Raw genomic sequence first — 19,325 nt, 5'->3', positions numbered from 1 at the left:
GAATATATATGCAGTTTATTTTTGAAGATTTAATAATAATGCAATAATGTATCCCCAATCCTGATATGTATGGTTCTCTCACTCCCAATCTTGATATGTATGGTTCTCTCAGCCCCAGTCCTGATATGCATGCTACCCCTCACCCCCCAATCCTGGTATGCATGGTCCTCTTACCCCTCTTTCGGGGTATGCATGGTCCCTTCACTCCCCAATCCTGGTATGCATGGTCCTCTCACCCCCCCATCCTGGTATGCATGGTCCCCTCACCCCCCTATCCAGGTATGCATGGTCCCCTCACCCCCCTTTCTTGGTATGCATGGTCCCCTCACCCCCCTTTGCTGGTATGCATGGTCCTCTCACACCCCAATCCTGGTATGCATGGTCCCCTCACCCCCCTTTCCTGGTATGTATGGTCCCCTCACCCCCCAATCCTTGCATGCATGGTATCCTCACCCACCTTTCCTGGTATACATGGTCCCCTCACCCCCCTATCCTGGCATGCATGGTCCCCTCACCCCCCTTTCCTGATATGCATGGTCCCCTCACCCCCCAATCCTGGTATGCATGGTCCTCTTACCCCCCTTTCGGGGTATGCATGGTCCCCTCACCCCCCAGTCCTGGCATGCATGGTCCTCTCACCCCCCAATCCCGGTATGCATGGTCCCCTCACCCCCCTATCCTGGTATGCATGGTCCCCTCACCCCCTTTTCTTGGTATGCATGGTCCTCTCACACCCCAATCCTGGTATGTATGCTCACCGTCACCCCCCTTTCCTGGTATGTATGGTCCCCTCACCCCCAATCCTGGTATGCATGGTATCCTCACCCCCCTTTCCTGGTATGCATGGTCCCCTCACCCCCCTTTCCTGATATGCAAGGTCCCCTCACCCCCCAATCCTGGTATGCATGGTCCTCTTACCCCCCTTTTGGGGTATGCATGGTCCCCTCACCCCCCAGTCCTGGTATTCATGGTCCTCTCACCCCCCAATCCTGGTATGCATGGTCCCCTCACCCCCAATCCTGATATGCATGGTCCCCTCACACCCCCTTTCCTGGTATGCATGGTCGTCTCACACCCCAAACCTGGTATGTATGCTCACCATCACCCCCCTTTCCTGGTATGCATGGTCCTCTCACCTCCCCAATCCTGGTATGCATTGTCCCCTGACCCCCCTTTCCTGGTATGCATGGTCCACCCACCCCCCCAATCCTGGTATGCATGGTCCCCTCAACCCCCTATCCTGGTATGCATGGTCCCTTCACCCCCAATCCTGGTATGCATGGTCCCCTCACCCCCCAATCCTGGTATGCATGGTCCCCTCACCCCCCTCAATCCTGGCATGCATGGTCCCCTCACCCCCTATCCTGGTATGCATGGTCCCCTCACCCCCCAATCCTGGTATGCATGGTCCCCTCACCCCCCAATCCTGGTATGCATTGTTCCCTCACCCCGCTTTCCTGGTATGCATGGTCCCCTCACCCCCCTTTCTGTGTAGCCGCGACCAATCAGCGTCGTGGCCCTCTGTCCCGACCAATCAGCTACGCGGCCCTGTAGCCGCGAACAATCACTGCCGCGGCCCTGTACAAAAATAATATTAAAAAATAAAAAAAAGTTATTCTCACCTTCCGACGGCCTCCTGTCTACTTTCCACGCGCCCGGCCTCGCGTTCCCAGTAATGCTTTGCTTAGACCGCTGATGACGTCAGTCTTCTTTCTCACTCTCGCGAGAGTGACATCATCAGCGGTCTAAGCCACAAAGCATTACAGGGAACGCAAGGCCGGGCACGTGGAAAGAAGACAGGAGGCCGTCGGAAGGTGAGAATAACTTTTTTTTGTTTTACTTCTCTTTTTTACAGATTAAGACCTGCGCCTGCCGCTGATTGACCAATCATCGGCAGGCACAACTTACCGTTACAAACAGCTGCGCCTGTCGCTGATTGGCTGCGACCATTTCGGTTACAGACAGACACGATAAGGCGTTTATATATATAGATATATATAGTTACAAATAATATATATATATATATAATATATTATATATTTAATATTTTAATATATTATATATACAGTACCTATCATACATATAATATAAATATAATAAAAATATAATACATATAATACATAAATATGTATATATATATATATATACTAGCTGAAGAGCCCGGCGCTGCCCAGGCATAGTAACTAACTTTGGTTAGTTATAACAAATTATTAGTATCCTCCATTCCATAGTCCCGTGCCCATATACCCATCATACATATCCACCATCCCATAGGCCCGTGCCCATATACCCATCTACATATCCTCCATCCCATAGTCCCATGCCCATATACCCATCACACATCCTCCATCCCATAGTCCCATGCCCATATACCCATCACACATATTCTCCATCCCATAGTCCCATGCCCATATACCCATCATACATATTCGCCATCCCATAGTCGAGTGCCCATATACCCATCACACATCCTTCATCTCATAGTCCCATGCCCATATACCCATCATACATATCCTCCATCCCATAGTCCCATGTCCATATACCCATCATACATATCCGCCATCCCATAGTCCCGTGCCCATATACCCATCATACATATCCTCCATCCCATAGTCCAGTGCCCATATACCCATCACTCATCCTCCATCCCATAGTCAACCATTATGACATCATAATGAGCGGCGGGGCTTGCAACCAATGATGACATCAGCGTCACCATGGCAACCATTATGACATCATAATGAGGGGTGGGGCTTGATATACACACACACTTTTTCCCCATTATGTAGATAGGGGCAAAATTGTTTGGTGAATTGGAACGTGCGGGCTTAAAATTTCACCTCACAACATTGCTTAGGACACTCTCGGGGTCCAGACGTGTGACTGTGCCAAATTTTATGGCTGTAGCTGCGACGGTGCGGATGCCTATCCCGGACATACACACACACACATACATACATACATACATACCCACATTGAGCTTTATATATTAGATATATATAGACATGTTAGTGACATATACAATTATGCTAGTGTTGGTTCTAAATTATGGACATGTATTTAGTTAATAAATGATTATTTCAAGGAATAAAATGGTGTGGGGTCCCCCTATTATTTATAGACAGCAACTCTATACTACGGTAATTGTATTTCTCACTGACAAATATATATATATATATATATATATTATATGTATAGATTATATATATATTATATATCTTATATATATGTTATGTATGTGTATATATATATATACTGTATATATATATTTATATTGCACAGTAAGATTGAACAAAAGGCAAAAGGCGCAATTCAATTGCCAGCTTTTGTAAAATCATTCTAAAACCCGACCTGAAATGACACATGGTTTACATACAGTAGACCATTTCATTTCATGTATTTTTTTATATGTCCCTGGCTAACAATTAGATTAGGGTTTGTGTATAAAATTTGGGACATCTAGGTGTTAAATTAAGGGGTTAATTAATTGGAAAAAAAATGCGTGGGCTCCTGCTGTAAAATTGCAACCAGAGAGGTAAAGCAGATGAGTGAGGGCAGATTTTAATAGCCTTGAGAGAGACCATTGTTTTTGCCCCCCCTCCCCCGGCTACAAAAATCTGCCCCCAGACACCCCAGAAAATGCGCATCTATATGATACGCCTTATCTGGCACTTATCCTCTCTATTCCCATTGCCCTGTAGTGGTGGTGAATGGGTTAATAATATTGGTTTAATGTCACCTTGGAAGGTGATATTAAGCCGATTAATAATGGAGAGGTGTCAATAAGACACTTATCCATTATTAACCCTAGACTATTAAATGGTTAAAAAACACACAGACATTAATTAAAAATTATTTTAATCAAATAAAGACACCTAGTTTTTGACCACATTTTATTGCTCTGCTAATCCATAAATAAAACCATGATCTGCAAAAAAAATAACATAAAAAATCAACAATATCTTTACCTCTCCGCCGTTCAGTCATGTCCCACGCTGTAATCCTTCACAAGGGGTTAAATAGTTTACAATGAGGACCGGTGCTAATGCGACCAGCCCCACTGTAAACTCCATCAGAATGAATTAATTCAGCTCTGCGCAGCCTCACTGGCTGCCTGGAGATTAACTAATTAGCGTGGGAAAGTTTCTGACTTTTTTCCCACGCTCATCAGTTCACTGCCAGCAAAAGTGAGTACACGCCTAAGTGAAAATGGCCAAATGGAGCCCAGTTAGCTATTTTGTATCCCCAGTGTCATGTGACTCATTAGTATTACAAGATCTCAGCTATGAATGGGGATCAGGTGTGTTAAATTTGATGTTATTGCTCTCACACTCTCAAACTGGTCACTGGAAGTTCAACACGGCACTTCATGACAAAGAACACCCTGAGGATCTGAAAAAAATAATTGGTGCTGTACATGAAGATGGCTGAGACTATAAGAAGATTACCAACACCCTGAAACTGAGCTGCAGCACAGTGGCCAAGACCATATAGCGGTTTAACAAGACAGGGTCCACTCAGAACGGGCCTCTCCATTGTTGACCAAACAAGTTGAGCGCATGTGTTCAGCTTCATATCCAGAGGTTGTCTTTTCAAAATAGACATATGAGTGCTGCCAGCATTGCTGCAGAGGTTAAAATTGGTCTGTGTCATGATCATGATTCAGGTCAGGGTTTGCTTTCTGCTTCCCGACCTGGTCAGGCAGGGGATAACCTTCTAAAGATGATGCATAAAAAAGCCTGCAAACAGTTTGCTGAAGACAAGAAGACTAAGGACATGGATTACTGGAACCATGTCCTGTGCTCTGATGAGACCAAGATACATTTATTTGGTTCATATGGTGTCAAGCGAGTGTGGCTGCAACAAGGTGAGGAATACAAAGACAAGTGTGTCTTGCCTACAGTCAAGTATAGTGGTGGCGAGTCTTGGTTTGGGGCTGCATGAGTGCTGCTGGCTATGGGGAGCCATAGTTCATTCTGGGAATCATGTACTATGACATACTGAAGCAGAGCATGATTCCCTACCTTTGGAAACTGGGTTACAGGACAGTATTCCAATATGATAACAACCCCAAACACACCTCCAAGACGACCACTTCCTTGCTGAAGAAATGTCTCCAGACATAAATCCTACTGAGAATCTAGGGGGCATCCTCAAATGGAAGGTGGAGGAGGTCAAGGTCTCTAACATCCACCAGCTCTGTGATGTTGTCATGGAGGAGTGGAAGAGTGAACTCTGTGCCTTAGAGAGTTAAGGCAGTGCGTGAAAATAATGGTGACCACACAAAATATTTATACTTTGGACACAATTTGATCATTTTCACTTAGTGGTGTACTAATTTTTGTTGCCAGCAGTTTAGACAGTAATGGCTGTGTGTTTAGTTATTTAGAGGGCACACCAAATTTACACTGTTATACGAGCTGTACACTGACTACTTTACATTGTATCAAAGTGTCATATCTTCAGTGTTGCCCCATGGAAAGATATAATAAAATATTTACAAAAATGTGAGGGGTGTATTCACTTTTGTAAGATACTGTATATGCCGATCATTCTGTTGAGTTCAGGTAGGGTGACGCACGGCCAATCCATACATCACGATCCATAAATGAACCGTGTGTCACTGACGTCTGAATTTGGCCTTAGCTTGCATATGGATAAATAGGTCACTGATCACTTTGGACGCATGTCCTCACAGCAGACTCTTTGTTCCATGCTGCAAACACACAGATATAAATTCTCAAAATCTACTGTAGGTAAAGACATAACTGCATGTCTGTTGAAATCATCGCCCTTGCAATTATTTTATGTTTTCCTTGGAAAGAGCAGCATAAACAAGCTGAGAGTTTTCTTTAAAGGGAACCTGTCACCAGAAAAAATGATATTAACTTGCAGATATGGGGTTAATCTGCAGGTTTATAGCATTATTAACAAGCCCGGTGCCCTCACTTCACTGAACATTGCAGGGAGAAAAGTTACTCCCCCTGGAGTTTCGCTTTCAGTCACGGGGGTGGAGGGGGCGCCACTGAGTATACAGAGCAGTGTCTGTAACCACGCCCCTGAATTACAGCAGAGCAAGTGTCAGTCAGGGTTTGGGGGATGTGGTTACAGCTGATCCCACCCTGAAGCCGCCTCTGTGACTGAATCCGGAATGGTTCCAGGAGGAATTAAGTTAATTTTCTCCCTGCAGTGTTCGGCTAAGTACTGGCACGGTCAGGTTAATAATGTTATTAACCTACAGATTAACCACATATCTGCAGGTTGATAGCATTTTTTTTCTGGTGACAGGTTCCCTTTAAAGAAAACTCTCAGCTTATTTATGCTGCTCTTTCCAAAGACGACATAATATAGAGGCAAGCATGACTTTTCTGGTGACAGGTTCCCTTTAAATAAACTCAAATTGTTCTTTGTCATAATTCTGTTACCTTCTAGTAGAAGAGTCCTGTTACACTTATCTAAGTATATGATAATTTTCCTACAATACAGTAATATGGCGTATGGCCTAGGAGGGAAATATGCATGACCTAATTCAAGAAAGGATTTGATGTAATTGTGGAAATGATCAGGCTTTGTGCGAACTGAAGATAAAGAATAGATTCAATCGCCAAATGACAAATGCTGTAAACATATCTTTAGAAATTGGCACATTAGAACAGACAGTAAAACCAAAATGCAAAAGAAAAGTAGAACAAATATAAGTACAAACCTCATTTAAAGAGCCTTCTCTTAGGCTTTGTTTCAGCATTTTAAAACACATGTAAAAATGCCAAGAATTTCAAATGTTATTTATGGTGATTGTTATGTAGTAACACCAGTTTAAAGAGAATCTGTCAGCAGGATTGTGCACAGTAACCTACAGACAGTATCAGGTTTGCGATATTATACTGATAAAATGATACTTTGGTGGATGAAATCCATCTTGTGGTTGTTGTTTTTTCTTCATTTTCAGTTTTCAGTTAATGATATGCACGTCGTGCTCCGTGGCGGCCTGTGTGTGGGGGGGGTTCATGTGGTTCTCTGATTAGTTATTCATCAATTCAATATGGCTTCTGACAGGTCACTGATCCCTCAGTTACCTGAAGCCCCTATTTTACATAATGAATATTATATAAGTATTGAAAAAAATCCCCTTCTGAACGCAGGCGGCAGCAGCGGCTGCACTGCAGCGTGATCGCATCTATAATGTGTATTTAATTCTTTTCTTATATTGCATCTAGAAATTCATTAAAAAAAAAATTCTGTTTGAAAATGGTCCCGGCCGCGCCAGCTCAGTAGCAACTATTGGCGATCCAATAGAATTAAAGAATAAAATACACATTATAGATGCGATCATGCTGCAGCGCAGGTGCCGCAGCCAGCGCCTGCCTGCAGAAGTGGATTGTTTTTTCAATATATATACACTGTTCAAAAAAATAAAGCGAACAATAAAATACCACTTCCTAGATATCTCTGAATTAAATATTCTAGTTGTAATTTTTATTCATTGCATAGTGGAATGTGTTCAGAACAATAAAACATAACAATTATCAATGTAAATCAAAATGAATATCCCATGGATGTCTGGATTTGGAATGATACTCAAAATCAAAGTGTAAAATCAAATTACAAGCTCATCCAAATTCAGTGGAAATGCCTCATGACAAGAAAAAGATGCTCAGTAGTGTGTGTGACCTCCACGTGCCTGTATGACCTCCCTACAATGCCTGTGCATGCTCCTGATGAGGCGGTGGATGGTCTCCTGAGGGATCTCTTCCCAGACCTGGACTATAGCATCCACCAATTCCTGGACAGTCTGTGGTGCAACGTAACGTTGGTGGATGGAGCAAGACATGATGTCCCAGATGTGCTCAACTGGATTCAGGTCTGGGGAACGGGTGGGCCAGTCCATATTTAATGCCTTCATCTTGCAGGAACTGCTGACACACTCCAGTCACATGAGTGTTATGATTAGGTAACCGAGGAGGATAGCAGGTGAATAGGCTAGGTAACCAGATAACCAAGGAGGTTGGTAGCTTAGCGGATTGCAGATCCCTAAACTGACAACACAACTAGAATTAGCCGTGGGACATACGTATGATGCCCTAGATGCCTCGGCACAGCCACAGAATTAACTAAGCCTACAGAGAGAAATGGGAAACCTAAACTGCCCTGGAGTAGAACCCTAAAGGAAAAGATAGCCCCCGAACATATATTGCCAGTGAGACAAGATGAAGCACCAAACACAGGCATAGAATAGAGTAAGCAAATGATGGGGCCCAAACTGTCTAGATAGAACAGGACAGGAAAGGAAACTGTCTGCAATCATGCAAAAAACCATAAGAAAAATCCAACACGTCTGATATGCAAAAATACTGAGGCCACATGACTTCTCCCCCACTAAATCAGAACTCTGGTGTGAACTGGATACTAAAAAGACTAACATACGCTGTAGCATATCAAACAGAGTCCAGCACACGTCCCAGCAGGGAACCAGGCTGAACTCACAACAGCTAAGCAAAAATCAGAGACAAGCAAAAAATGGATCCAATGCAAAAAAAGATTCAAGAATACAAATTACCTATCTGAAAGATGCAGGATGGAGCAGGAGACAAGCAGACTTCAAAATATGCTCAGGAAGCAAACCAAATCACCAGCAACAACTGAGGGAAGGTTGCTCACTTAAATCTCTCCAGTCTGTAACACCTGACCTCCAATCATCCTCCTCAGGTGATTGATGTCTGTCAGCCAGACCAGCTCCATTACCAGCAGCAACCACCAGAGGGAGCCCAAACTCAGAGGCCAGGTCAAAAGTGTTCACAACACATGAGGTCTGGCATTGTCCTGCATTAGGAGGAACCCAGGGCCAACCACACCAGCATATGGTCACACAAGGGGTCTGAGGATCTCATCTCGTTACCTAATGGCAGTCAGGCTATCTCTGGAGAGCACATGGAGGGCTGTGCGGCCCTCCAAAGAAATGCCACCCCACCCCATTACTGACCCACTGCCCAACTGGTCATGCTGAAGGATGTTTCAGGCAGCACATTGCTCTCCACGGCGTCTCCAGTCTCTGTCACATCTGTCACATATGCTCAGTGTGAACCTGCTTTCATCTGTGAAGAGCACAGGACGCCAGTGGCGAATTTGCCAATCCTGGTGCTCTGTGGCAAATGCCAAACATCCTGCACAGTGTTGGGCTGTGTGTACAACCCCCATCTGTTGACGTTGGGCCCTCAGACCATCCTCATGGAGTCGGTTTCTAACTGTTTGTGCAGACACATGCACATTTGTGGCCTGCTGGAGGTCATTTTGCAGGGCTCTGTCAGTGCTCCTGTGGCGCCCCTGAGGGTTCAGTCGCCACAGAGGTACTGCACCTCCTCCTGAGGTGTGGTACCCCACCATTCAGGTAAGGTGGAGACACCTGACCACACTCCAATACCTGCAACATAGTAGTGTAGCAAAGCACACTTTGGTGGCTCCCTGCTTGGAACACGAAGAGTGTTGGGAGGTGGGTGGAGCTTAGTCTGCACAAAAGGATTGGGAAGAGTTTAGGATTTGGTCGGTCAGTCAGTCAGACAGGGAGTCTGAGAGAGAAGATCCCCGGAGAGGGATGGACGAAGGAAGTGCTGCAGCAGACCTCAGTGACCTGGGTCTGCTGGCACAGGAAAGAGACATAGAGGGAAAGCCTGACTCTTTATAAGAAAGATAGATTTGAATGGAATGTAAGGAGAAGAGGAGGACTGAGGATTAGGGTTAGAGTAGAACCATTCCCAAGTTCACAGCGCAAGGCCGGGGTCCGGTCCCCGAGGTTGTATGGATACTAATGGTCCTGCAGCAGACACCGGAGGAATAGAAATTGTCACCACTTTATTCCCAAACAAGACTTGGGGGCACAACAGCAACGAGAGTGAGCTGGGACTTAGTAGCAAGGAGTCCCGAAGCAGACTACAGCTGTCTGCTGTACAAGTAGAGTTCATAGGAACATCTGACAGGAGAAACTCCAGTGTAACTCAGTACTGAGAGTACTTCACTATAGGCGCAAAAGGGAGACTTTCAGAAAAGACACATATGTTGGTGGAGTGTTGGAACGGAGTACTTCATCTTGCCTGGAAGTTGGCTGAGCCCCTGACCCAGAGGACACGGCACGGATGCGGGCACCTGTATGCACAACAGACTGTGAGTAAAGCTTTGGAACTACATGCCCTGGTATCCTCCGCTTTTTCCTGCACCAACACCCTCGGCGCTGCTGCATCTCTGCGCCTGACACTGCACCATCTACGTCTCTCCCCTATCCCTTCACCTACACTGCCCTGGGACTGCTGCCCTACCTGTGGAGGGCCACCACAACATCATTGCTGCACCACACCATCTGTCCCAGAGGATCTGTCTGCAGCGTCAGCTTAACATCTTTATTGCCGAACACCACAGGTGGCGTCACGAATCATTCAATGAACATTTCCGCCATTCACAATGGGCGCCCAGGGCCACAGGCCGGGTCATAGCTGCCGTGACAACAGCAATCCCCCTCTTGGAGATCTGCGGGCCCGGTACCGAGTACCCCACCAGCCCTGGGAGGGTGACTCACTCCGCCTGTTCCTCTTTGCACAAATATGGAGGTAGTGGTCCTGCTGCTGGGTTGTTGCCATCTTATGGCCCCCTCCACATCTCCTGGTGTACTGACCTGTCTCCTGGTAGTGCCTACAGCCTCTGGACACTACACTGATAGACACAGCAAACCTTCTTGCCACAGCTCGCATTGATGTGTCATACTGGATGAGCTGCACTACCTGAGCCACTTGTGTGGGCTGTAGAGTCCGTCTCATGCTACCACGAGTGTGATAGCACAACCAACATTCAAAAGTGACCAAAATATCAGCCAGAAAGCATTGGTACTGGGATGTGGTCTGTGGTCCCCACCTGTACTGTAGAACCACTACTTTATTGAGTGTGTCTTGACAATTGCCGATAATTTCCATCTGTTGTCGATTCCATTTGCACAACAGCATGTGAAATTGATTGCTTCCTAAGTGGACAGTTTGATTTCACAGAAGTTTCATTTACTTGGAGTTATATTCTGTTGTTTAAGTGTTCCCTTTATTTTTTTGAGCAGTATATATATATATATATATATTATTCATTATTTAAAATAGGGGCAGGTCACTGAGGGATGAGTGGCCTACAAAAGCCATACAGATGAATACCTAATTAGAGCACCACATGAAGCCCCCTCCCACAAGCCATTCTGGAGCACTAGCATGGGCGGACATACTGCCAGTTCAGCTGGTGCGAGTGCACCGGGGCCCAGAGGCTCCAGGGGGGCCCCTGCAGGGTGACTAATAATGAGGGCAATCCGGGGGGCCCCAGGCCAGATTGCCCTCATGTGTGGCGGGCAGGGAGCGATCCCAGCAGCTCCACTGCCTGCAAGAGAAAATAGCAGGAGCGGAGCTGCAAGGATTCGTCCTGCTTCCTGCCCGGCGCTCGCGCTTCCTGTCTCTGACACAGAGAGCAGCGCTGCTGGATGATGTCATCATTCAGTGGCCACTGTGCCATAGCGAGGAAGCACGGGTGCCGATGATGCTGCGGCTGCGGACAGGTGAGAGGTGCTGTGTGTGTGTTTTATATGTATATGTGTGTGTGTGTGTAGAGATGAGTGGTGGTGTGTGTGTGCATGCTTGCTTGCATAGCGTTGCGTGGAATATGCAGAGAGGTAAATGGTACTGTGTGTGTCTGTGTGTGTGTAGGTGGAGGAGAGGGGAATGATGGGGGTGATGGGGAGAAAGCAATGATGGGGAGAAGGCAATGATGGGGTGATGGAGAAGGCAATGATGGGGTGATGGGGAGATGGAGAAGGCAATGATGGGGAGATGGAGAAGGCAATGATGGGGAGATGGAGAAGGCAATGATGGGGGTGATGGGGAGAAGGCAATGATGGGGGTGATGGGGAGAAGGCAATAATGGGGTGATGGGGAGAATGCAATGATGGGGTGATGGGGAGAAGGCAATGATGGGGTGATGAAGAAGGCAATGATCGGGTGATTGGGAGAATACAATGATGGGGTGATGGGGAGAAGGCAATGATGGGAGTGATGGGGAGAAGGCAGTGATGGGAGTGATCGAGAGGGCAGTGATGGGGTGGTAGGGGAGAAGGCAATGATGGAGGTGGTGGGGAAAAAGAAATGACAATGGGGTGGTGAGGGAGAATGCAATGATGGTGGTGGTGGAAAGGGCAATAATGGGGGTGGTGGGGGAAGAGGAAATGATGGAGGTGGTGGAATGGGCAATGATGGGAGTGGTGGGGGAGAAAGCAAAGATAGTGGTGGGGGAGAAGGCAATGATGGCGGTGGTGAAGAGGACAATGATGGGGTGGGGGATAGGACAATAATAGGATGTGGGGGGAGGAGGACAATAAGGGGTGTGGGGGATTGAGATAGGAGGAAGGAGGACTTATAATGGCCTTAGGAACAGGGGGAGGTGGAGGAAGACATTATCGCTTATTATGTCTAACACAGTCCCTTAGTATATAGTGTAGTGTACTCACTTATTATGTCTAACACAGTCCCTTAGTATAGTGTATGTACTTATTATGTATAACACTGTCTCTTAACATGAAGTGTACTCACTAATTCTGTATAACACCATCCTTGGTTACATAGTTTCCTCTTTTATCCTGTATAACACCATCCCTTATTACGTACCATCCTCTCTAGTTATATATGGTGCCGTACCTTATTATATAGCTTCCTCAGCTGTTATGTATACTGCTGTCTCTTACAGAGTGTTTTCTTGTTAATTTTGTTATTCACAGTGCCCTCTTTTATTACACAGTCCCCTCTCTTTTTAGATATAAAAAGACTGCTGATCGAGGTGACAGTGACAAGACTACCAGTCCATCAGCTCCTCCATTAGAAAGGAAGCTTTCCCATGCTCCATCAGTCATCATTGCATTATACAGCTAACAAGACAGGACGGTATGTAATAAAAAACAGGGCTCTATATAATCCAATATGTAAGGGACGGTACTGTACATAACAAGAGAGGGCACTGTAAAAGGGACACCAATATACATAATAAAGGAGACTACGTAATATATATACATGTTTGTGTGTGTGGCTATATATATATGTAGTTTTGTCGCCATAAAAGGAAGGGGCCCAGACACATTTCTTGCACAGGGGCCCCAAGCTGTCAGTGTCCGCCCCTGAGCACTAGCATATCATTAACTCAAAACTGAAAATAGAGATTAAACAATAACAACCACAAGACAGATTTTATCACGCAAGATATCATTTTAACCAGTATAACGGCACCAACCTAACATTGTCTGTGGGTTATTGTGATTAGAAAGATAGTGTGCACTCAAGTCTTAGTAGTGAGGTGCAGGTGTAATGGACCAATAGGTCCTATTACCAATAATAATCTATTCACCGCACACTCAGAGGAATATAATGCCAACAAGTGTTCATTTTATTATGTATAAAACATGTGGGAGCCAAAAAAGAATATAGAGCACCAGATAGAAGCGATATACATATAACGACGTTTCGGCTCAGCCCGAGCCTTTATCAGTTTATCGCTGCAAATAAAGAGAGATACATCAAAACATATGCAGAAAAAAACAAAAGAGAGAATATACAACACCATATAAAAATCACATTATCCAAATATAATACTGTGATAAAAACACATATATATACATACAAATTATATTGCTTTCATGGAGAACATGGATGTCTGTGAAGACTCAGACGTCAAGGTTAGATTTCAGAAAGGCAGATTTTAAGGGTTTCAGAAAGAGAATTGGAGGGATCCAATGGCTGGATATCCTTAAAGACAAAAATGTCCAGGAAGGATGGGAAATCTTGAAAAATGAAATTCTCAAAGCACAGTTGTTAACAATTCCAAAAAGAGGGAAGAATAGGAAGCATTTAAGGAAACCAGGATGGATGAACACAGAACTTAAGCACATGCTAAAAAGGAAGAAAAACATGTTTATAAAATGGAAAGAGGGAGGCATATCTAAAGAAGAATATAATGCTGTTTGCAGAACTTGCAGGGCACAAATCAGATTATCTAAAGCTGAAAATGAATTGAGGCTTGCAAGAGATGTCAAAAGCAATAATAAAGGATTTTGGGGATATGTCAAAAGTAAAAGAAAAGTCAAAGATGCTATAGGATTTTTACAGGATGAAAATGATGAAATGGTAAGACAGGATGTTGAGAAGGCTGAACTTTTAAATTCCTATTTTGCATCTGTTTTCTCTGAGAAAGGAAATGTAACATCAACTGTTATTCACTGTCCTATTAAGGGAATAGAAGAATCCAGGATATCTATAAACAGAAAGATAGTAAGGAAACACTTAGCTAACCTAAATGAATTCAAGTCTCCAGGACCAGATGAATTACACCCCAGAGTACTGAAGGAGATAGCAGAAGAAATTTTTGAACCCCTCTCCATAATCTTTGAAAATTCTTGGAGAACAGGAGAAGTGCCAGAAGACTGGAGAAGAGCCAATGTTGTTCCTATCTTCAAAAAGGGGAAGAAGGTGGACCCAGGCAACTATAGGCCGGTGAGTCTGACTTCTATACCAGGAAAGATCTTTGAACAAATTATTAAACAACATGTATGTCAATACCTGGATAAGAATGAAGTGATTAAACAGAGTCAGCATGGGTTTGTAACTAATAAGTCATGTCAGACTAACTTAATTTCCTTCTATGACGGTATCACTGATTGCGTGGATCAAGGAAATGCTGTAGATATAGTATATCTTGACTTCAGCAAAGCATTTGACAAAGTCTCTCATAAAATCCTTATTGAAAAAATGACTAAGTATGGAATGGACAAGGCAACTGTTAGGTGGATTCATAACTGGCTTAGTGATCGGACCCAAAGAGTGGTCGTAAATGGCTGCACATCCAGTTGGAAGAATGTCTCAAGTGGGGTACCACAGGGCTCTGTCCTGGGCCCTGTATTGTTCAACATCTTTATCAACGATTTAGATGAAGGAATTGAGGGTAATCTGATTAAATTTGCTGATGACACAAAGCTAGGACGGATAGCTAATACAAGAGAAGAGAGAGAGAGGATTCAAAAAGATTTAAATAAACTGGAGAAGTGGGCAGCAACTAACAGAATGATTTTTAACAGGGAGAAATGCAAAGTACTACATCTGGGCAATAAAAATGAAAAAAGCATATACAGAATGGGAGGAATAGGGCTAAGTGACAGTACATGTGAAAAAGACTTGGGTATACTAATAGATCACAGACTGAATATGAGTCAACAGTGTGATGCAGCAGCAAAAAAGGCAAATGCAATTCTAGGATGTATTAACAGAAGCATACAGTCTAGATCACGTGAAGTCATTATTTCCCTCTACTCCTCTTTGGTCAGACCTCATCTGGAATATTGTGTCCAGTTTTGGGCACCACATTTTAAAAAAGACATCAACAAACTGGAGCAAGTTCAGAAAAGAGCGACCAGAATGGTGACCGGTCTGCAAACCCTGTCTTATGAGGAAAGGTTGCAGGATTTGGGAATGTTTAGTTTGCAAAAGAGAAGACTGAGAGGAGACTTAATAGCTGTCTACAAATATCTAAAGGGCTGTCACATTGTAGAAGGATCAACTTTATTCTCATTTGCACAAGGAAAGACTAGAAGCAATGGGATGAAACTGAAGCGGAGGAGACACAGATTAGATATTAGAAAAAACTTTTTGACAGTTAGAGTGATCAATGAGTGGAACAGGCTGCCACGAGAAGTGGTGAGTTCTCCTTCAATGGAAGTCTTCAAACAGAGGCTGGACAGACATCTGACTGGGATGATTTAGCGAATCCTGCTTTGAGCAGGGGGTTGGACCAGATGGCCCAGGAAGTCCCTTCCAACTCTACGATTCTATGATTCTATGATTCTATGATTCTATGATTCTAAAGAACAAGAGCAAAGGCCCAGTAAACTAGTACCATAATAAGTAGAATAAGGGGGAAGAAAAGGATTACCTGAATCCTGTTTCGGATCTTTGAATAAATAGTAAGAGCTCTCCCAAGAGAATAGCCCAAGAAAGACGGCTGAAAAGAATTTGTCAATGGTATTACCATATGCTTAATCTCTTCTATTATTATTATGACCAGTATGTTAGCATAAGGCTTCTCACTACAAGGATGGTATTTTCCCCACAATGCTGATCCACTATATACTACACACAGACAACCCTATTAGAAAACCAGAGTAACTACAATTACAACTTTACCTATTTTACTAACCATGATGTTGACAAAGGTAATCCTTTTCTTCCCCCTTATTCTACTTATTATGGTACTAGTTTACTGGGCCTTTGCTCTTGTTCTTTACATCCATGTTCTCCATGAAAGCAATATAATTTGTATGTATATATATGTGTTTTTATCACTGTATTATATTTGGATAATGTGATTTTTATATGGTGTTGTATATTCTCTCTTTTGTTTTTTTCTGCATATGTTTTGATGTATCTCTCTTTATTTGCAGCGATAAACTGATAAAGGCTCGGGCTGAGCCGAAACGTCGTTATATGTATGTCGCTTCTATCTGGTGCTCTATATTCTTTTTTGGCTCCCACATGTTTTATACATAATAAAATGAACACTTGTTGGCATTATATTCCTCTGAGTGTGCGGTGAATAGATTATTATTGTGGGTTATTGTGCTCAATCCTGCTGGCAGATTCCCTTTGAACAAACTACCGCAATGACACAAAAATGGTGCAGATCTGTCAAAAGTCTTGATTTTCACTTTAGACTCGGAAATAATATCTGGTCATAGTGTAGTGGTCTGGGGATAAAAAAAAAAACCCTGTGAAATAAAATGTAAAGGAAAAACTACACACAGAACCTCAAAAAGCACTCTGTGCACTGGCGAACACAAACAGAAATGGGCCCTTGTACAAGAACAATATTTGGGCCCTTTGCAGACCAATAGTTCTGCTATGACAGAAGCTCCTTGCTGCTTTGGAGGGGGAAGTGGGACCTTTTGTACCACTGTGTGGCTGTACAGGCTGCACCAATGAGGTGTTAGAACTGTCCAAAGGGGGCTGCATCGCTTGAACACTACTTGTGGAGGGTCTTATTATTAGTAACCAATATCTGTAAGGGGTGTGGATAATTTACATCCCCTGACATATAAAAAGTATGTAAACTTCACTTTAACAGATTGCTTTATTGTTTGGCTTATATTGCATTAAACATAATGTAGGGATAGAATGCATTTATGTAAATTACACTATTGATGTAATGATGCACCATACTGTGCACCATTAGGTTCTGGGTTGCTTCGACTTATGGGATATGAAACTTAGCGACAATGCCATGCCCTGTCACGGTTGCGAGAAAGCTACTAGGAGAAGATGTCAGCATCAGAAAAATCTTGGCACTAACACAGCTTTGTGTTGTAATACTGGAACATACTACATTCTACATTTTTTTTTTCTGGATGGAATATCATAAATGAATATACTATTTTATCCTCTTCCCACCAAAAAATAAACAAAGAAAACACTTTTGTATGTTTTTAGAAGGACTCTCAACCACATGCCAGTTTGCCTCTATGTAGCTATACAGATGAGGGATTGTTTTATGTGGTAGAAATTGTATTTTTTTATGGCAATGTGTTTCAATATCATGATTTCTACACGTTTTTAAGCTGTTTTTCAGTTTTTAAAGGGTGATATACTTCTTATGCCTTTCTGTTTATAGCTGGAAGGAATACTATGAAGTCTTGGTTTTGGCAAGCCCTATTAAGTGTAGTAAAATGGCGGAGCTGGGGCCATTGTTAGGCTTGATTGGCACTCTCCAATCAATGCATGTGTGGTGGGGAGAGAAGGAGCCCCTGCCCTCTTTAAAGTGATATTTTGCTTCAAACAAGTTATCCACAGGACAGGATTGGGTGGGTTGATTTTGGTCCATCAGCCAGGTCAGTAGTTTCTTGCTGTTGAATAGGAGGCTTGCAAATTTCTTACCTTCCAGGATTCTATTAGGGGATTTTGATTAGCCAGGCTGGAATGAGGTCATCACTTTGACATGACACACAGATGATGTCACAACAGCCCAGCTAATCACATGCCGCACTGGGGATCCTAGAAAGCAGGATTTTCGTGAGCTTTCTGTCCCGCGGTCATATACTACTGACCAAGGGCACACTCTACCATGAGGAAAATATACCCCATGCTGGCAATCTATGGGGTCCCAACAAATGGACCTCCAATGATTTAAAATTTTTCACCCATCTTTTCTATATTTGATAACTATAAATATTATATTTATTATTATTATTAGTAATATTATCTTGTTCAAACCAGAATTCCCCTTTAAACTACTCTGAGCCCATGCCATTAGAGCGCTGTAAATGTATAGCGACTGTATATAAGACCCACAGGTATAGTATACGGTAAGTACAAAGTCCCAATAACACAAATGCAAATATGTTCTTTGGACAATGTTTTCTACAGACCACATTTACAGTTGTCTACAGCACAATATTTTGCGGAGAAAAATGGAACATGTTTGTCCCAGCCGTTTTTTACTTTTACATTTTGCTACCTTAAAAGTCTAATATACCCTAGAAAAGGGGGATTTCTGCAGGGAAGCATGAGAATGTTATACAGGAAAGATTGCCATTGCTATAAAGTTCTACATTATATTGTAAGCATACCTAGACTGGTGTCATATTTTTCCCTGGAAACTCATTATACTAGTGGATCACACACTTGCCCTGATATCTTCTACCTCTTTTCATGTCTGAGCAGCAAGCATTACAGTACCTTATTGCTTCTCATTTGCTTGACTGGATAATTTGACTCTTCCAACCTGCACAAGTTAATGCTTCTTCTTTCTTCTTCCCAGATACAGATTTAAAAATTTCAGAGAGTCAAGGTAAAGCCCAATCTTTTATCTTGGCAATTACTGCTGTTTCTTTATTCATCCTTTGTGTAGCGTGATGGCTGAAATATACAGTCAAGATTAAATATATGCCCGCTCACGATTCAGCATATTCTATTTCTGTTGCCTACCATTCCTTTCTGTTTATGACTCATACTGATTCATAATGTAATTTATCTCCAGAGGAGAAAACCGTGATATTTAAAGAGGTAGCGAAATCTACAGCAACAAAGCCTCTGTGGAATTCATTGTAGAAATGTTGCAGAATTGTCCTCAAATTTCTGCCAACAGGTAAACATTCATATGAATTTGGTTGCAAGAACGGCTGGGTAATTAATCTTTAATTTGCAATGCAAAGGGTGAAATCCATGATACTACTTCAAATCCAGTCAAACATATTCTGCATATTTTCTGAAAATTATTAATTCACTTTC

At 43.2% G+C, this 19,325-nt stretch overlaps 1 long non-coding RNA gene across 2 annotated transcripts in view; it reads right to left on the bottom strand.

The window, feature by feature from the left end:
• Positions 1 to 19,027, bottom strand: part of LOC141080555 (uncharacterized) — a 385,270-nt gene extending 366,243 nt beyond the window's left edge. For both annotated transcript variants that reach the window (XR_012228965.1, XR_012228966.1), the window contains exon 1: positions 18,774 to 19,027. This is a non-coding gene — a long non-coding RNA (uncharacterized lncRNA). The remainder of the gene's footprint in view (positions 1 to 18,773) is intronic.
• Positions 19,028 to 19,325: the final 298 nt, after the last annotated feature.

The sequence above is a fragment of the Dendrobates tinctorius genome, unplaced genomic scaffold, assembly GCF_039654945.1.
Source record: "Dendrobates tinctorius isolate UK_male_01 unplaced genomic scaffold, ASM3965494v1 ptg000016l, whole genome shotgun sequence".
Classification (NCBI taxonomy): domain Eukaryota; kingdom Metazoa; phylum Chordata; class Amphibia; order Anura; family Dendrobatidae; genus Dendrobates; species Dendrobates tinctorius.
This window is presented reverse-complemented; position numbering and strand designations above follow the sequence as displayed.